The sequence below is a fragment of the Delphinus delphis genome, chromosome 17 (assembly GCF_949987515.2).
Source record: "Delphinus delphis chromosome 17, mDelDel1.2, whole genome shotgun sequence".
In the NCBI taxonomy this organism is placed as follows: Eukaryota; Metazoa; Chordata; class Mammalia; order Artiodactyla; family Delphinidae; genus Delphinus; species Delphinus delphis.
The window spans coordinates 64,625,912-64,645,751 of NC_082699.1; the positions used below are offsets into that span (position 1 = coordinate 64,625,912).

The 19,840-nt window shown below is 50.0% G+C and overlaps 1 long non-coding RNA gene and 1 other non-coding gene across 3 annotated transcripts; both read right to left on the reverse strand.

Moving 5' to 3' along the window:
* Positions 1–2,138: 2,138 nt before the first annotated feature.
* TRNAM-CAU (transfer RNA methionine (anticodon CAU)) lies at positions 2,139–2,211 on the reverse strand. Its single transcript has one exon. It is a non-coding gene; the product is annotated as a tRNA-Met (tRNA).
* A 7,094-nt stretch (positions 2,212–9,305) lies between these two features.
* LOC132413245 (uncharacterized) lies at positions 9,306–19,835 on the reverse strand. 2 transcript variants are annotated; one of them, XR_011246785.1, is made up of 7 exons: positions 19,732–19,835; positions 18,123–19,604; positions 17,332–17,536; positions 16,297–16,386; positions 10,347–10,480; positions 9,792–10,024; positions 9,306–9,642 (listed from the first exon to the last, which is right to left on the reverse strand). It is a non-coding gene; the product is annotated as an uncharacterized lncRNA (long non-coding RNA). The 2 variants fall into 2 exon arrangements; XR_009516644.1 differs by lacking the exon at positions 9,306–9,642 and having other exon boundaries at positions 9,723–10,024.
* Positions 19,836–19,840: the final 5 nt, after the last annotated feature.

Consider the following 19,840-nt stretch of genomic DNA (forward strand, 5'->3'; position numbering starts at 1 on the left):
ATGGTGCACAGGGTCCCAGGATAACCCTGCCTAAACCCCTTGCGGAGATCCTAACAGGTACTGTGGCCACACATTGTTACAATAAAATGTCATCTTCCCCTCACCCATGGGTTCATAGCTGTAATCAGATCACTTATCCAAAATGCACCTCGGAGGACTTTCTTTAGGAATAGTTGAAATATTTCCCTTTTTTTTTTTTTTTTTTTTTTTGCGGTACGCGGGCCTCTCACTGTTGTGGCCTCTCCCGTTGCGGAGCACAGGCTCCGGATGCGCAGGCTCAGCGGCCATGGCTCACGGCCCCAGCCGCGGACGGCACGAACCCGTGTCTCCTGCATCGGCAGGAGGACTCTCAACCACTGCGCCAACAGGGAAGCCCCATTTCCCATTTTTAAAGACAGAATTTCAAGACGAGCAAAACACAAACCCCAAACACAAATGCTAGCGTCCAAAGAAACAAATGAACCAGTTCACAAATCAGGTAAAAGTCCAACAACTCCTTCCTCTCTCCAACAGGGTACCCCACTCAAATACAAATTGGCTTATTCCAGAGAAAACTCCCCAAACCCCAAATGGAGAGGAAATAAAGCTCCTGGCTGTACACAGCCAGAGTGACTTACCCCCCTGTATGGAGCCTGTCTGCTCCCAAATGTTGATTCCTTGCTCCAACTGCCAAGCGCTGGGGCAGTCAGTGCAGCTTCGGGGAGTTCTGAACGGAAGATCCTCAGGACAAGCGGTTGCAGCAGCTGCTGGGCCTTACCCCCAAATCCCCCAACTGCCAGCTAGCCAGGAGTAGCAAGGCAGGACAGGCCAATAAATGGAGAGAGGACTTGCTGGGGCAAGGAATAGCGACTCTATTCAGAAAGCCAGCAGACCAAGAAGACGGTGGACTCGTATCCCAAAGAACCACGTTATCTGAGCTAGAACTGAGGCTTCTTTTATACTAAAAGTGTGTGTTTGGGGTGGGAAGTAAAGTCAAACACTTCCTGGTTCCCATCAGCCTCCGGAGGGAATGTGTTAATTTCTTCCTCGCTGCGGTCATGCACAGGTGGGCCTGGTCAGGATGTTTCCTGTGAGTTAAACAAAGGTATTTCAGCTTAATGCTCATTACCTAGGAAGCAGGGTTCCCAGAGATGGGCCGTTATGTATAATTTAAGCTTATAGGCAACATCCGTTTAGTGATTAACTTGTAACAGAACACGAAGGTTCTTCCCTTTTACATCACATCTCAATTTAATTTGCTATTTGACCTGTTCAGAATGACTGAATTATCAGAAATTTCACGGGTGATCATTGCAATGCAGCAACTGTTTCAGATGCAGCGTCAGCACAGCCCCTGTCACGTTAGGCCGGGCTGCTGCCTGCATGACCTCCCTAACACCCCCATCCCCGAGACCGATCTTCTGCCACTTCAAAGCTCTGCAGCCCAAACTCCTCACCAAGGTGTTCAGCGCGGTGCACTGTCTGGCCTCTCATCACGGTGCCGCCCACTTCCCCACAGTTGCCTAGACCCACCCTTCCCTGGGGCCAGGTGTTGATAATCAGGACCCTCCCCAGGAAACTTTGGGTTCCAGGCACTGCCCTGGGGCCTCCATTAGGTGGCTTTGCAGGCAGCGGCGCCCTCAGCGTCCTCCTGGACCTCGAGCACCCCGGCCTCCCCTCACCCAGGGCTGTGCACGTTCCCGCCACCATCAGGGCTCAAGGGCCAAGGTAGGACACCTGGTGGAGGGTGGGACGACAGGGTGAGTGCACCTCCTGGGTACCCGGGCCGCAACGCTGGTGGTGAGAGTGGGGATCTTCCCGAGGGGCTCACCCGGGCCCCAGCCCGCCGCGCGCTAGTCTTCCTCACGTGCCCACACCCCATGCCCCACCCCCTGCCGCCCCGTCTTCAGGCGCTGGCCTCCCTTCCAGTCCTCCCACCCGGGCCCAGAACGCCGGAGCCGTCAGGGCGGCGGAGCAGAAGAGTGGTTATCTTCCATCAACGACTATGCCCCGCCTCGGTACTTCGGGTTGGCTATGCCAATACGCTGGTGACCCCAGGGCGGAAAAGCGCGGACGCCCAGGGTCTACAGATCCCCTCACAAGCAAGTAAAACCTATCCTTCTAGGACGATAAAGGAGCTGGAGCGAACAAAAGTATCGTGCCCCGTGTGAGGATCGAACTCACGACCTTCAGATTATGAGACTGACGCGCTACCTACTGCGCTAACGAGGCACCTACCAGCCGTTTCTCGGAGAATGATAATGAGTCTCATGCGGCGGCCCAGTACGCATGCTCAGAAAACCACGTTTTCATTTTCTCCGCTGAGTCCCTGATCCCGGACACAGGAGTTGCCGACCCCAGTGCCCGCCCTGGCTGAACCGGCCACGCCGCTCCGGTCTTCCTCCGCCTACCGGTCTATTTATCAATCAACAAGCACTGCGGCTTGTCGGACCCCATGTGCCGAGTACTGGGGATCCGGGGCCGTGGGATTCTTCCTGCTGTTGTAAACTCTTATTTTTGTAGACTGTTTACAAAGCGTTTGCACATGCGTTATCTCGTGAAACACTTCTTGGGCACCTACCGTGTCCCCGGCCTTGTGCTGGGTGCTGCGTTCACAGAGACACTCTCAGCCTCAAACAACTGGAGTCGGGGCGCACATGCATAATGATTTGAAAACACACACGCGCACACACAATGCACACTACTCCGGCCCCACCGCAGATCCCCAGATCCAGTCGGGTGCCCAGCCCCTTATGACGCTCCAAGTTCCCACCTCTGCCCGGAGCTCGGCGGCTGAGACCACCCTTCATAGAAGCGTCCGCAGCTCTGGAAACGACAACTCGGGTCGCAGCCTCAGCATCTTGGAAGCCCTCTCCCCTCTCCTACCCCCAGCCCTTTATATCAGCTCATTTAAATACATTCATCGTTAAAGGAAACTTTGTCACTATTATAAGTGGAAAACAGATGTTTATTTTTCACCTAATACACGTTAAAATAAATATTAAAATAAAAAGCACTCTTCCATGTACCATCTAAAATCGACCAGAGGAAGGCACACTTAAAATCTGTATATTTCGCTGTGTGTAAATTTTACCTTAAAAAATGTAAACTAAGACTGAACTCCAACCAACGACAGGCTAACAGAAGGGCTTTGGACGATTGCAAGTTTGAAGTGTTTCAAAGGGTAAGACGGTTTGATAGCCTGACGGACCTAAGGACAGAGAAGTGGGGAGAGATTCGGGAGACTGCGAGAGTAGCGAGACGTTAACGTAGGTCTAGGAGGTGGATGTACGAATATTCACCGTACTGTACAATTGTTTCAACGTTTCAGTTTATCTGAAAATGTTTCATTATGAAGTGTTGGGGAGTGTTTTTTAAATCACCCATTAAGAGGGAAACTCACAACATCAGCGTAAGAAGGTGAAAAATAATATCTTAAGAGCAGGCACCAGAATTCCTGGTTGTTGGTGTAGAGAACATTGGGCGGGGGAGCGCGGATTATTTGGAGAGAGACCCCTGGGAGTGAGGTCGGTGCAGATAAGGGGTGGGCACCTTACGGCGTCCTCCCGTCTCGTTAGGAGGAGTCGCGGACGGCGTAGGTTGCCTGGACCCCGGGCCTAGCAGATTGGATGAAACTTACCCAACCCTGGGGGAGCTCTCCCTCCCACGCTCCGCTGCGGGAACCCGGCCGAGGGAGTGTGCTCCGGCCTAAGGTTGCTGGGGCCCCAGGACGCCCGGCAGGTGCGGGAGAACAGAGGCCCAGGCAGAGGGATCCCGCCCCCAGCACACACGCACGGAGGAATCCGGGGACCCCGAGAACGGCAAACAGGGAGTGTCGCGGCAGTTTCACCCAGGTCTCCAGGCCTGGGGAGCGTTGACTGACTTCCTTACTGCCTCAAGGAAGCCCAAGCTGCGGCAGAATCTGGGCAGATACAGAAACCCCACTGAGCACCTCCTGGATACGCTGGAGGGACCCGACGGCTGGCTGCGCCCTGAGTCCTAAATAAAGGGCTCAGTGGTCGGTGTTACGTGCCCATCAGGGTCGCAGGCGCAGAGGCTCCTGCAGGTGGCGACCCCCAGGCTCGTCTAGTGATGGGTGACCGTGGCCGGGTGAAGGCAGGTTGTCCCTTTCCGCCGGGGGCTGGGGGCAGGGGCTCCTGGAGCAAGCAGTTCCCACCTCCAGGCCTTCGCGAGGGCTGTTCCCTCCGCCTGACACGGTTTTTCCCGTATCAGGCCCCTTTTCTGTGCCGGGATCTCCTCCTTGCCCTTCTTCAGCCAGGTCAAAGGACACCTGCTCTGAGCAATCTCATCCCCTTTTCCTTCCAGGATTGCTTCTCCCTTCCCCACCTCCCCCCCTCACTTGGCTGAATGGAGGCTGAACGCTTACACGGCGGCGGCTCATTTACTGCCGGGTAAACCACCCGGAGGGGGCCGGTGTTACCGCTGCACTACACACACCGATGCGCAAACGCAGACTCACAGAGGCTGGGCGACCTGCCCAAGTTCGAGCGGCTCGTAGCTACGCGAGGCGGGGCTCCGTCCCGAGTCGGACCACGGCGCGGCGCGGGGCTCTCACCAGCTCATCCCTCACCCCCAGCAGCAGTTTCCGCAAGTGTTTCCTCACGTGCACCTCCTACAATAATCTTGAGAAGCGTCTACACACCTCCTCGATTAATGCTAAATTTGTATCTAAACGTTCTCGTTGTAAATTCAAAGGATGTAATTTCCAGTAGATTGTATATGCTGATTTTCTAAAAATAAAACTGCATGTATGATTTTTTTTAACCAGGCATCCAATGAAATCGAAATACCTTATGGAGTCCATACAAACCATAATCTATTTTAAATACTCATGAGTAAGCGTCTCTAACATTTGTTAAGTTTACATTTATTTTCACCCCAGAACTCATATTTCCATTATACTCCCACCCCCAGCATTTTATCTTCATATAATAGTTTATGTTTGAATGTCTGTTACTGAGCACCCTAACTTGCCTCTCAGCGGCAAGAATATGTACATAAATTGAAAACTTTGTTTCCTGTGACCATAAGGTTTTGTGTCATATTTTTCTTCTAAGTTGACATCACTATTTTTGTTAGTACACAATCAAAAATCATAAATATATTTATGATTTTGAAGAATAATTATTAAATGGAAAATCTGAAACAAATATCCATGAGATGGATGCAACTTTTTAATTCCACTTAATTCATGTCTGCATGGCTAGCTATTCCCTTTTTCTAGAATGAGATGGGATTCAGCATTAATTCTGTTCCTATTTTCCATATTTATAGATGTAAATGTTGAGACACTCTGTTCATATGAAGAAATAAAAAAGGATGGAGAGAGCTTTGTGTCGACACTAAAACTCAATTCCTTTAACAATTTTGAGCTATATTCTAAACAATCATCTCTTACCCATCGCCTTGGTTATGTATGTCCTCTTTCAGTTTTGAATTAGAAGCCACTACAATTAGTCATTAGCGTCTTTCACGTTCTCAACTTCTAAACCAATGTTTTGAACTGAACATTCCCTTTATTTGCAGCACTGGAGGTTTTCTCATCTTCCATAAAATCCTGAAGGTGGAGAAAGAACAGATATGAAGGAGAGACAGGAAGGGAGCAGAGGCCCGACCGCCTACAGCAGCTTTTTCTCCAGCTCATCAATTTTGGGACATCATCACATCGTACCCCTGAGGTGCATATCCAGGTGACATTTGAGGGGCTTAGATTTGTTCTGATGGGCAGCAGAGGCTGTCGTAAGCCTTCTTTACAGATGAAAAGCGTGTGTGTGTGTGTGTGTGTGTGTGTGTATGTGTGTGTGTGTGTGTGTGTGTGTGTGTGTGTGTGTGTTGAGAGGCAGGCTCAGGGCTGGCTGAGCAGAGTAACGTACTGGAAACAGGTTGCAAATTATTCTTCCCCCATGGCCTGGATAGACCCTGGCAGGGAGACCACCTGGGAAGCCAGGAAACAATCCAGGCCAAGGGAGATGAAAACATGTTCTGGGAGATGCTGCAGAGCCGAGTGGAGACACAGTCTACAGGAACGGCCAGGATTTGGGTCTGGGTTACCGCCAAGAATAAAGAGAGAAGCAAAGTGTCACTCCAAATTTAGAGGAGCAATGTCCATAAATGCCCTGGTGCCACCACTGGGCAGGAAAACAGAAAAGAGGGGCCTGTTCAGAGGGAACCCGATAAATTCTGATTTTGCATATTTTTATTACACAAATAATATGTGCTCATTATAAAACACATGCATACATACTGTATCAGTCAGCTAGTGCTGCACAAGCGCTGCTTAACAAATCACCCAAAACTTAATGGCTTAAACAATGTGGGTTTCTTTTTGCATAGCTTTATTGAAATATAATTCTCCTGCCATACAATTTACTTGTTTAAACTGTATATAATTCAGGCACTTCCCTGGTGGTCCAGTGGTAAAGAATCTGCCTTTTAATTCAGGGAACATGGGTTCAATCCCTGGTCAGGGAACTAAGATCCCACATGCTGCGAGGCCACCGCACCACAACTAGAGAGAATCCTGCATGCCTCAGCAAAGACTCTGTGTGCCACAGCTAAGACCCGACACAGCCTAAGGAAAATAAGTAAATAAAATAAATAAATATTTTTAAAAGTAAGGTGTACAATCCAATGTATTTTTGGTATATTACATTATTATTTTTTAAAATTGTGGTATGAGATATACATAACACAAAATTTACCACTTTAACCATTTTAAGTGTCCAATTCAGTGGCATTAAGTACATTTGCGATGTTGTGCAACTATCATAACATCTGTTTTCAAAACCTTTTCATCCCCCCAAGCAGAAACTCTGTGCCCATTAAGTAATAGCCCTTCTTTCCCCTCTCTCCCCTCATTCTCCTCCCCTGGTAGCTTCTAATCTATTTTCTGTCTGTGAATTTGCCTTTTCTAGATATTTCATATACGTGGGATCGTACGATGTTCGTCCTTTTGTGTCTGGCTTACTTGACTCAGCATAATGTTTTCCAGGTAAGCATGTATTTTTCTTGCTCACAGGTGTGTTGTCGGCTGGGCTAGCGCCAGGCTGTGGTTCGGTTCAGCCCTTCTTGTCATGTCTTCATGGTCTCCATTGGCAGCAGGAAGGTCAGTCTTAAAGACTGTGGTCTTCGTGGTCAGCCATTTCCTGGGGTGCCTTCTTCTCACTGAGGGTCACAGAAGCCTGAGAGACCAAACTATACCAAGCAAGCACATTTAAGGCCTCTGCTCTGGGCACCTCCATCCAAATTCTATTGGCCAAACCAAGTCACCCGGCCAAGTTCAACATCCACGGGCCAGGGAGATATACCCAGCCCACAGGGGAGAAGCTGCAAAGCCAGGGCAAGGAGGGGAGTGAAGAATTGAGAACAATAATCCAATCTCTGCACAGACTTACACATATAAATGTCTCCCTCACCCCACCCTTACCCCAATCCTGTTACCTCTCCAGAGGGAACCACTGATATCAGTATCATATTGTCCAGTGACTTACTTTTTCCACTTAACAATAAGCTGGGAACTCTTTCCCTGTCAATACATATAGATCTTCCTTGTTCTTTGTAACTGCAGTGAAACTGTTTCTGAGAACAGGAGATTAGGATGCAGACCTGCCCGGGGGAAGATCAGATGAAGACTCAGAAGGAAGGTGGCCGTCTGCCAGCCAAGGAGGGAGGCCTTAGAAGAAACCAACCCTTCCAACACCTTGATCTCAGCCTTCCTGCCTTCAGAACTGCGAGAGAACAAATTACCGTGGTTTAAGCCCCACCCCACCCCTGACCCCTCCACCCTCAGCCTGTGGTACTTTGTCCTCGCAGCCCGAGCTGCTCTAGGTCTTCTAATTCTAGAACATCGAATTCTTCCCAATTAGTAACAATTACTGTAGCGAACATTCTTGTACACCTTTAACAATGGACATGTGAGGAGCTTGTAGGCAGCTGAAAAATCTGTTCTGTCCTGGATTCAGGTGGGTTTGCTGTTTCACCCCGCAGGGAGCACATGAGGAATTTTCCATTTATCTGAGGGTGAAGACCAGAGGTTCTGGGCGTTTGCCTGTGCTAGGGCAGTTGCCGCTGTTAAGAGCTTTTCTTTTCACCCCTGACCTCTCCCTGCACTTCCATCCTCCCCCACGGGTCATGGTCTCCATCTGCTTGGCAGGGGTCACAGCCAGATTGTGGGTGGCACCCGACCTGACCACAGCCCACGGTCTTTGCACAGTCCCCCGCAGTCACTGGTCCAGTGGGAGGGAAGTCGGGGTGAGTGGGCTTCAGAATCAGGCTCACTGTGACTCTCAGCTCCTTTCCAGTTCCCTCTGCTTACAAAAGTCAATAAATAAACATTGAAAATATAGAGGGAGTCAAGAGGCTAAGTAAGGAGAAAGCTTACTGGGGAAGGAAGGAGGCTGGAGAGAAGGGACCGGTTTGGGGTGTGGATTCTCCCACGGTGCTTTGAGAGGGAGCAGAGGTTTCCCAGACCTGACTCCTTCCCAGCCAGGACTCGATAACGTGGCAGGGCTTGGCCGCGGGCCCACAGGTCCCATCTGGTTATTCTGGCTGTGACAAGCCAGAAGCCAGGGCGCAGCCAGCTGGGCAAGTTCAGGGAGGCAGCGGAGGCCGCGCGTGGGGCGGGAGGGGGTTTTCCTCAGAAACGCCCTGCAGGGAGCAGCTGGCACGTCTTTGCCATCTGTCCCGGGCAGCGCCAGGCCATGGCCCTTCCAGCTCCATCTTTGACTGGGCGAGCGGCCGCCACCGCATGAGTCAGCCTGTTGCTGGAAGCTTCTGAGAGTCACTGCTCTGAGCCGTGCTGACAGAGCACCCAGGAGGAAGAGGGCCTCGCCCCTGACTGCCAGGATGTTCCCTGAGGGGCTGTGTTCTTGCCACACTGAGGCCAGAGGCAGCTGTCACATGTTCTTGCCACACTGAGGCCAGAGGCAGCCGTCACAGAAAACGCTTGTCTGGCCTCCTGTCTGTCCGCGTGACAGCTTCTGTAGCTCCCACATCCATGAGATAAAGACCCAAATCCTCTTGCCGTGCTCCCTCCCACCAGGGTCTGACCTCTGGGCTCACCTCTTCCCACTCTTGTGCCCCCCAGCACACACCCAACCCCTGCACCCCTGGGGCACCCATTCCCTCCCACCTCCCCCAGCTAATGCCTCCAACCTGTCGGGACCTCAGACAGGCCTCCTGACCCCAGGCTAGGTCAGCCCCCCCCCCCACCACCCCCCCCACCGCCCCCACCACCACCCCCCCCCCCTCGCTCTCTATGCTCCTGGCTCTTGCTTCTCTGACCTTAACACTCATCCCAGCTCAATGTCATGACTTTTCATTTGCCGTCTTTCCCACTGGACTGTAGGCATGGCCACAGTGGGGGTCATGCTATAGGCTCTGCAGAGCCCATGGTGGGCCCTAGAGCATTTGATGATGACAGAAAAGGCTTCTCACATTCTACTGTATTTGCTTGTCTTTCCTTGAGGGCAGACGCTGCAGTGGGTTCATTTCTAGATCCCCAAATTTTAGCCTGATCAAAGACCTCATTCCTAGTTCCAAAGATGGGCAGGCTCTGATTTCAATAACCAAGCAGGCCTTTCCATGAACTGGCCAGAAACACATTCAGGTCCATCTCCCATGCTCCACATACAGAGAGGTCCCCTAGCCAGAGGAGAGGAAAGGGTTACAGCACTCACCTCTCAGCGCCCTCCCACCCCACCCCCTCTGACAGGTGAGACAGGTGGTGGTAGGTGTGGTCCCAGCAGCCCTGGGGCCACAAGGAACTGGGCCTGCCCCTTCCAGGTTCAGACCTGGAACAGGGCAGTGGTTTTGCCCACAGTTCCAGCAGGTGTAATGGCAATGGCAGAGGTCACGGTATATGTCCTGGCACCCCAAGCGGTGCTGGGATGCAGAGCCATGAGGCCACCTTCATCACAGAGCTCATGGGTGTCGTGGCTCCGGCCTGAAGTCGGCAGGCATCCAGGGGCTGGGCTGCTTGCACAGTAATCCTTTCAAATCATGTCACTGACATCTATTCCTGCACCTGTGTTTCAAACGTAGGGTTTGTGCCTGAAATTGCACAACCCCATGGGAAAGTTGCATTATCAGGCTCATAATTAAAAGCTTAGAGACTTCAACTAATTTAGGTGACAGTCTGATGGCCAAAAGGAGAAAGTCTGATTACAAAGGGGCATTTATTGGGAGGTCTGGATCCCTTCCAGCACCTTGCACATACATGCATAGGAGGCACTTGGTACGTGTTTGTGGAATGAATGAATGATATAATGTTTGCCCTCCTGAGTCTGTGGGTCTTATTCTATTCAGAAATCTGTCCCCAGCTATCACACACAGACACGTATACTCACCACAGAGCAGGGCTTTGCTCATTGAAGGGAAGCAGGGAGCTGGCCACAGTGAGCTGATTCATCCTTATAGTCTTTTTAAGTCACTAGCAACAAAGAGGGGTGCAAGTGGGAATCTTCTACAACATTGCATTTCTCTGCAAAAAGAGGCAATCAGCAAGTGTTGGTGGCAGTGGGGAGCAGTTGTACGCATAGAGGGAATACAGCCCACTTGGTCCACAGAAGTGGTGAGGCTAGTGTTTCTGCTCTCTCTTGGGGTAAGGGGTGCTGGAAGGTGACCAATTATTTCACCCAACAGATAGCTACCAAGTGCTGCTGTGGGATAGCCACTGGGATCAAAGTGGTGAACAAGACAGAACTGGTTCCTCCTCATTAAAAGACACTAAGTAGGTAAACAAATATATAAACAAGGCAATTCCATATTTTGGTAAGTGCTATGAAGGAGACAATAAAAGATAAGCTGAGACCCAAAGGTTGAGTTCTTCATTGCAGACAACAGAATCCACTCTAACTGGTTAAGTAGAAAGAGGTTTGTTGCAGAGACTTAGTTCACTACAAAATTCCCAGGAGGCCTAGGGAACCACACTTGGATGCTACAGAAAACAACCCAGCCGGGAAGATGCCCAGTCCCACCATGGACTGCTCCAGTGGAAGCCTTCCTGCTGCCACCGCTCTCCACCTCTGACGCCTTGGACTAGCATCAGTGTTCCTGTCTGCTTAAGCTGCTGCCACAGAAAAACCTTCCAAGTCATGTGAGGATGCTGCTGCCTGTCAGAGCTTGGGTTCCATGCAGAGCTCTGCTTTTGGGAGGCCTGGGAAAAAGAGTTTTGAGCTTCCCGGATGCCATGGGAAAGCACATGAGAGGGAGACTGCAGTGGGTTCTACAGGATCTAATCTACATTGTTGCCACAACACACAAGAAAATGTTAAAAATTACAGTGCAGTGGCTAAGAATCCACCTGCCAATGCAGGGGTCACGGGTTCGAGCCCTGGTCCAGGAAGATCCCACATGCCGCGGAGCAACTAAGCCCGTGCACCACAACTACTGAGCCTGTGCTCCAGAGCCCGCGAGCCACAACTACTGAGCCCACATGCCACAACTACTGAAGCCCGCGTGCCTAGAGCCCATGCTCTGCAACAAGACAAGCCACCGCAATGAGGAGCCCATGCACCACAACAAAGAGTAGCCCCCGCTCGCCGCAACTAGAGAAAGCCCACGCACACAGCAACGAAGACCCAACGCAGCCAAAATTAAATAAATAAATTTATATTTAAAAAATTACAATGTCTAATGGTGTGGCTATGGAAGATGTTTGATTTTTTTCTTTCATTTTAATGCATTTTATTTATTTTTGCTTGTTTTCCCCAAATTTTTATAATGAACCCATAATATTCACAAAACAAAAGCAAAAGCCAATAGAGTTATTTTCAGAAGAAAAAAACCAGAGGAAGAGTTTCCCAGCCCAGCTCGGAGGGAGAGCCCTGATTCACATGGCAGCCCAATGGCCACCTTGGGCGGGTTCTGATCATTTGGCCACCTGCAGCATTTCCACTTTCCGATAAGAACAAAATACACATGCATGTATAAATGAAATACAGACCATGTAATTTCAGTGATTCTACATACAAGTTAAAAGCTCTCATATTTGCATTTATAATGGCTTTGCACATGGGAATTCTCTGGTGGTCCAGTGGTTATGAGTCAGCACTTTCACTGCCATGGGCCTGGGTTTGATCCCTGGTCAGAGAACTAAGATCCTACAAGCTGCGGCCAGAAATAAAGAAAGAAAAAAAGTCTTTTTAAAAAATGGCGTTGCACAATATAAAAATAAATGGTAAATGGCAAAGTTCATGCTAATAATTTTTAATTTTAGTTTTTCTTTACTTAAAACATTAAATAGCAAATTTAAAAAAATACCATGAGAAGATGAGAGAAAGACTACAGAAGAAAGGAAAAAACTTTCTATTTTAATACCATTAATGGCACTTTTTCCTTTTGTTTGAAACAAGGGGGCTCACATTTTCATTTTGAATTGGGCCACGTAAATTATGTAGCTGGCCCTGCTGTCGCCAGCACTGGATGTCATCATTTTGTAAAGTCTGTGCAGTAACAAAGATATGGGGCTACCAGAAGTCTCCTACATGGATGGTGGGCATGTAAAATGGTACAGGATCTTAGAAGACAGTTTGTCAGTTTCTTATAAAGTTATCTATACACCTACCGTAGACCCAGCAATCTTGCTCCTAGGTATTTATCTAAGTGAAATGAAGACTTATGTTCATACAAAAACCTCTATATGAGCATTTACAGTGGCTTTATTCATAAATGCCCCAAGCTAGAAACAACCAAATGTCCTTCACCTGGGAAAGGGATAAACAAGACGTGGTACATGCATGCAATGAAACATGACTCAGCCATAAAAAGTAGCTAAGCAGGGACACACACCACAATATGAATGTATCCCAAGTGCATTATGCTAAGACAAAGAAGCCAGATTCAAAAGGCTCACGCTATATGATTCCATTTATAGGACATTCTGGAATAGGCAAAACTTTTTTTTTTTTAATATTGAGGTTTTTGATGTTTGTTTTTTAAACTTCTCTATTTTATTATTATTTTTAAATTATTTTTGGCAACACCACATGAGATCTTTAGTTCCCCAACCAGGGATTGAACCCATGCCCCCTGCAGTGGAAGGGCAGAGTCTTAACCACTGGACCACCAGGGAAGTCCCTAGGTAAAACTTTTGGGAGAGATAACTGATCAGTAGTTGCCAGGGGCTGGGGGTGGGGGAAGCAGTTGACTACAGAAGGGAATGGGGATTTTTTTGTGTGGTGATGGAAGGATTCTAGATCTTAATCATGCTGCTGGTTATGTTACTGAAGCATACTTGGGTCCACTCACCCACACCCAGTAAAGCCAATCCAATGACACTGGGTTGTGGTGAAGGAAAGGGCAGCGTTTATTGCAGGGCACCAAGCAAGGAGTCCAGGCAGCTAGTGCTTGCTTATAAGACCTGATCTCCCCAATGGCTTTCAGGGAAAGGTTTTTAAAGATAGGACGTGGGGGCTTCCCTGGTGGCGCAGTGGTTGGGAGTCCACCTGCCGATGCAGGGGACACAGGTTCGTGCCCCAGTCTGGGAAGATCCCACATGCCACAGAGCGGCTAGGCCCGTGAGCCATGGCCGCTGAGCCTGCGCATCCAGAGCCTGTGCTCCGCAACAGGAGAGGCCACAACAGTGAGAGGTCCGCATACCGCAAAATAAATAAATAAATAAATAAATAACGATAGGATGAGGGAGAGGGGTTGCAGGGTGTGTGGTCAGCTCGTGGACATTTTTCTGATTGGTTGGTGGTGAGGTAATCAGGAGTCAACATCATCAACCTTCTGGTTCCAACTGGTCTGGGGTCTATGTGCTTGTGGGCAGCATACAGTTAACCCTTCCACCTGATGGGGGTTTCAGTATCTGCTAAATGGCTCAAAGGACATGGCTCAGAATATTCTCTATAGTCCTTGAGGAGGAGTTAGATGTCCTTGACTTTAGCCATTAAACAATGGCTAAACTATTATTTTGTCTTGCTTGACTGTTTTCCTTTGCTTTTGCCTTTTATCACTTCTCTGATTAAATTTATTCTTTGGAACTCGGGGAAGGCCTAGGAAGCTAAAGTTTTTCTACAAACAAAAGGGAGGTTGAGGACATGGGGAGGTCTGTCCCAGGAAGACCCTGTAGGGTCCTGCTCGGTTACAGTTATACAACTGTACACATTCCTCAAAACTCATAAAGCTGTACAGTAACAAGGGTAAATTTTACTGCATCTAAGTTATACTTTAATTTTTTAAAAAGCATCTGCAAATTTATTAGCCAAGAAAAGGGAGCTCTTTGTGGTTTTTATGCACGTCAGAAACCTCGAGCAATGGACCGGGAACTCGAAAGTAGGAAACTTGAGGGAGCAAAGGGACTTTGCAGCTGTGGCTTCCTGGGAGTTAAGCTGTAGCTTTGCTGGATGCCGAAGATGGACTTGCCAGGAGGCTGCTCCCATGAAAAGCAGTTGTAGAAGGACCTGGGGGTGGGGTGGGTTTAGGGTACCTGGCTGGACACCCTGTCCCATTTCTGCTCCCACCCTAGGCCCTGGCCTGCCAGCAGCAGCAGCAGCTGCTTGAGCTCTGGCCTGCCTGCACTGAGCTAATTATATGCAGAATGGATTGATTGGTGTTGACAGGGAGCTATTTACCCGTCTAATTAATTATGCCAACTAATTTTCAACTTAATTGCACTTCTTGGGTCGCTGGGTAATGCAAGCGTACAATTTTCCTGCTGCTGCAGGCCTTGATGGGGATGTGGTAGGGAGAGGCTGGCAGGTGCTCCGGGAGCTCAAACAGGCGCCCTGTTCCTCCAGGTTCCTGGGCCCACAGCCCAAGCTCTCAGGCCCCTGCTGCCCCACAGACAAGCTCTGGAATCCTATCTGAGCACCTTCTGCCTGTGCAAGTGGGCCTCTGCCCCAGGAGCTCTGAGCCGTTTATTCACCTAACAAACATTCATTGAATGCCTACCACGTGCAGCCCCAAAGTGGGAGAGGCGCTGGGGAAGCTAAGTCGTGCCTAACCTGTCCCGTCCCCCGCCTCAAATCGCTCACAGTCTAGAGGAGGAGATTTTCACTTACACCAGCAATTACAGAATTTGGGTGCAGATAGGAGCCAGGTCTTTGGAGACAAACCCAATCCAGGCTCTGCAGTTGGGCTCTTGAGGAATTTACTTAACCTCCCTGTGCCTCGGTTTTACAAAGACATGGCAGGGCTGTGACAGGATGCAGTGTATCATATAATATCGACAATATTCCGGAAGACATATTGGTGCTGTATTAGGCTGAGGAGCAGAGCAGAAACTGGGCAAGTTTGGACCACTCATCACACAGGCCTTCTCCCTTAGATCTCACACCCTCTGAGGCTCATCCCGTCAAGGAGGCAGAAGGCACCGTGGTTACCAGAGGGACCGGACCACCCGCCTGCGGCTCCTGGATCAGCCACTTCCCGGCCAGTGAACTTGGTAGTCAGGTAACCTCTGTGTTTCAGTTTCCTTCATCCATGAAACAGAACTGGTCATAATAGCACTTACTCACAGGGCTGCTGTGAGGACTGAATGAGTTTACACACGTAGAGCACGTAGAAGAGCACCTGGTACTTAGGACGTGTTCCAAAAGTGTTCTGTGGTTATATGGACAGAAAAGTGAAGTTCAGGCAGGTCCTCTAAGTTACCTACCTGAGGTCACATATTATCATAGGCACAATCTGAACACAGTTGTGCCTGATTCCAAGGGCATGGAAGCTTTTTGACTTTGCACCACTCAAGGAATTAAATGCAGTGGGAGATGGGGAAGTGCACCCATCACTAGTACAAGACTGACTGAGACAAGTTCTAGAAGCACCTTGGAGGCTCAGAGGAGAAGCAGTTAAGGCTGTTTAGGAATAGTCGGGAAAGGCTCCCTCCCATAGATGGGAATCGGGAGAGATCTTGAATGCAGAGAAGGATTTGAATAAATTGCGTTGGGGGAAGCAAGGACTTCCAGCTGAGGGGGCGGGCTGAGCAAAGGCAGGGGACTGGACCTCCTACATGGGCGAGGGCCAGTCATGTCACTAGTCATTCCCCGGGCCCTAGGCCAGGGTTCCTCAGTCTTAGCACTATTGACATTTGGGGCCAGATAGTTCTTTATGGTGGGGGCTGTCCTGTGTACTGCAGGGTGTAGCAGCATCCCTGGCTTATACCCACTTGATGCCAGTGGCTTCATCACCCCTCCAAGCTGTGACAACCAACAATGTCTCCAGACACCGCCACATCCCCCCCTAGATGGGCAAAATCGCCCCCTGTTGAGAAGCATGGCCCTAGACAAATGGAATTCTCAGGAAGCCCCAAACACCACTCATTTGCTAACAGGAGACTGGCTTCTCATTCCTTACCTCTTTGTCAGTATCCTCATGAGTCAGAGAGACTACACTTCAGGTCACAGGATGGAAGAAGGGAAGTAAGTTGTCCATAATCCACAGCGCCTGGAATCAAAGGCTCTTTGATAAGGATTTCTCAACGTATGACAATGTGGCTCAACAGCTGGCCAGACTTCCTGGTCCAGAAGTGCAATCCCAGGGGAGAAATTTGTTATTTCAGCCAGCAGACCCAGCAAGAATGATGACATTTCACATGGCTGGGGCTGCAGAGGAGGGGAGGGCCAACGCTGATGACAGTCACTGGCCAGCTGTGTGACTTTGAGAACAGTCACTTTCCCTTTCTGGGCAACAGTTTTCTCATTAGTACATCTTGGATGTACGGTTTTCTCATCAGTACATCCAAGATTCCTTCTAGGTGAGAACTTCTCTTTGAGCCCCGTAGAGAGCAGTGAGGGGATGGTTCCCAGCTTACAGGGAAGAAGTTCTATGATCAACTAGTAACGTCTGCCAGGAGTGCAGGAACGGGGGCAAAGGTGGGACAGCACACAGAGACTGCATTTGCTGTCTATTCTAAAGGATTTGATAAGAGTCCCTGGGGTCTGCGTAAGGGCAGGGAGCTGGGGACAGGAGAAGCAGGGCTCTTCTTCCTCCAGCAGCTTGAGGGGAAAGTTCCACTCAAAGAGTCTTTAAAAAAAAAAAAAAAAAAAGATAGCTACTGCGCAAGTAGACTAGTGAAAATGGCCCCCACAGGCCACGGAGACCTGCCTCTGTCTCAGAGGGACCTCCCATCATTTATTCATCTACCAAAGAGAATCAGGCCCAGGTGAAAGGCGAGCCCCAGAACATCTACCCACTTCTGTCCTTCTCCCATACACACTTTCTGGAACTGATAAGAGGACTTGGATTGTTCTGAGAGTGGAAAGGGACCGGGGAAAGGAAGGGAGGGTGAAGCTTGGCACAGTGGAAAGTGCACTGGCTTTGGAGGGACTGTGTCGGGCTCTGCCACTTACTAGCTGGGCAAGTTACTCAACTTCTCTGAAACTTGCTTACCTCATCTGTGAGACGAAGCCTCATCCTCCATGTGTCCCTTAGCTCAGAGAGCCAGCGTGCAGGGAGGACTCGATGACGGCCAGGTGGAGGAGAGGTCAGGCTGCAATGTTCACACAGGTCACAGACATGCAGGGCCCCAAAGGCTAGGCTCGAGACTTGGTGCTCAACGTGCCAGGCAACTGCGAGCCATCCACAGCTTCTGAGCCTCGGAGGGAACCAGCACAAATCCCACGGATTATTATCCCCTCACCAGACTGGGGACTGGATTTGATGACAGATTGGAGAGTGGGCTGAGGACCCAGAGGAGATGGAGAGGAGGGAAGGTCCAAGGAGAATGTGGGCAAGAGGTGAAGTCAATCTGCACAAGCAGGGAGCTGGCAGAAGGGAGGGCGTGCGGAGCCAGGGGCACCAAAGACAGAGAGGGTATTAGCTTTGTCCCCATCAAGGGTCCAGGCCCTGTGGAAGGAGATAAAGTGGAATAAGGGGAAGGGTGCCCGAGGTCTTGAATTAGATTCCTTCTATATCCTTCAAAAGAGAAGAAATCCCTTTTAAATCCCCTTTCTCTTTCTTGGACTGTGCGTTTAAAAACACTGCTCTACTTCCAGACAGCCTCCCTCCACAGCTTTTGTGGGGTTACAGATGCTTATATATAGCACTGTCCTCCAAAGAGTAGATAGATGTGCCGCAGAGAGGCATCTGGCTCTTACCACGTGCCAGCTGTTTGAAGACCACTCAATCCTAGTTTCCTGCCATAATTCTCATAGCGGATATTGTCAGGGCCCCGCTCTTACCTCGTTAGCTTGTCCTTTGCACTTGTGACCTCTGCCTGCAGGCTTCCTCGGGCTCCAGGGCTGTGCTTGGTGAGCCCACAGAACCGGCCAGTAGGGCTGGGGAACTAATGCAGCCCCAGAAGCAGCCCTGGACCAACGATCAGTGGGGGTTGGTAGATAGATTCTGCAGTTTTCTCAGCCTTTGGGTAGGAAAAGTCTGAGATGTATTCTATACCGTCTCCTGGAGGTCCCCGGCAGGACCAGAGCCCAGACGTTCCCACAGATGTTCATAAATCCCAGATGTCCACAATGGTGACATGCTCCTTAACATACCCTGCCCCGAGCAGCTTCCCCTCACCTTCCTGTCTCACTCCTCTGCTCCCCTACCAGAGCATCTTGGGATCACCTCCCAGTTAGCTACTTGTACTCGAATCCTAGTCTGTTTCTGGAAGAACCCAATCAAAGGCAGTCCGTGTAAGCAGCTTTGGGCAGGAAAGAGCTCTCTGCAGGAGGCCCCTTTGTCCTGTCACTAACCTCAAACCAGGTGCCCTATGCCCTACTCACCTCCGGCCCTAGCACACCTTTCAAATCTTTTGATCACACCACACCTTGTCTAATCTGTTGGTTCTTTCCATAGATCAAATTAGAAATGAAGAATAAGTAATCAGCCGATGACCAGATCTCTTCCCTAGCTTTTCTTTCAGCAATCTCACGAACAAACTGTGTGAACAAGAGAGCACCTAAGGGAGAATCACAAGGAGCCGACAAGCCTGCACACGGGGAGGGATGGCGACGACTCTGACTCCCTACGTCAATGACTGAGATTACTTCCCCTTTTCCCTTTACAAACTCCACGGCTGAGCAGAATTTTGGGAGGTGGGTTTTGGGGACACTGGGTCCATTTCCCCAGATTGCCAGCATTCTGATTAAAGGCAGCTTTCCTTTTCACCAACTTTTGTCTCTCTCTGGAATATTGATTTTTGCGCGTCAAGCAGTCAGACCTGATTCAGTAACATCAGGGCTCTAGGTTTTGCATTCCATTGACGTGGAATTGACCATGGCCTGACCTGGAAAGAAAAAGTGGCTCCTCCCTTAGCAGTTCATCTACTTCAAACACGCCTGCGGCCACCTGCCCCACCAGCACCAAGACAGACTGATCCCATCGGTCCGTGGGCCCGGACACAGCTGAAGATTCTTCTCCAGATAGTATTCCAAGCAGCCGTCGCTTCCAACAGATCAGCGCCGGCCCCAGAAATGGAACCTCTCTGGGGGTTCTGTTCAAGCATGACCGCTGCAAACACAATAAGGGAAGAGAGATGGGAAAGAAAGCTTTTCCAGAGAATGGGGAGGGCTGGGAACTTGGAGGTGTTACCAAGAGAAAGGAGCAGTGCCTGGTGAACAGTGCTGCCTGGGGGGCATCCAGCTTCCCTCCTCACATGGGCACAGGATGGATGGCAGATCTCAGGGGCCCATCAGGGAAACTGTCTCTGAACCAACTGGCGTCTGAAATGAGGAGCACAGGAGGGGACCTGAGGCACAGCGGTGACTGTGCTGGGAGAGGCTGCTTGCTTTGTAAATGGGGCCTGAGGGTCTTGCGAGAATTGCACAACAAGCTGGAAAGCTGGCTCACCTTGGCTGCTGGGAGGAGAAGAAGTCTCCCAGGGCTGAGTGTGCCCAGGCGTGATAGAGCCAGCCCTCCTGGCCCGCGGGTAGGGCGGGTGTCGCTCAGAGATAAACCA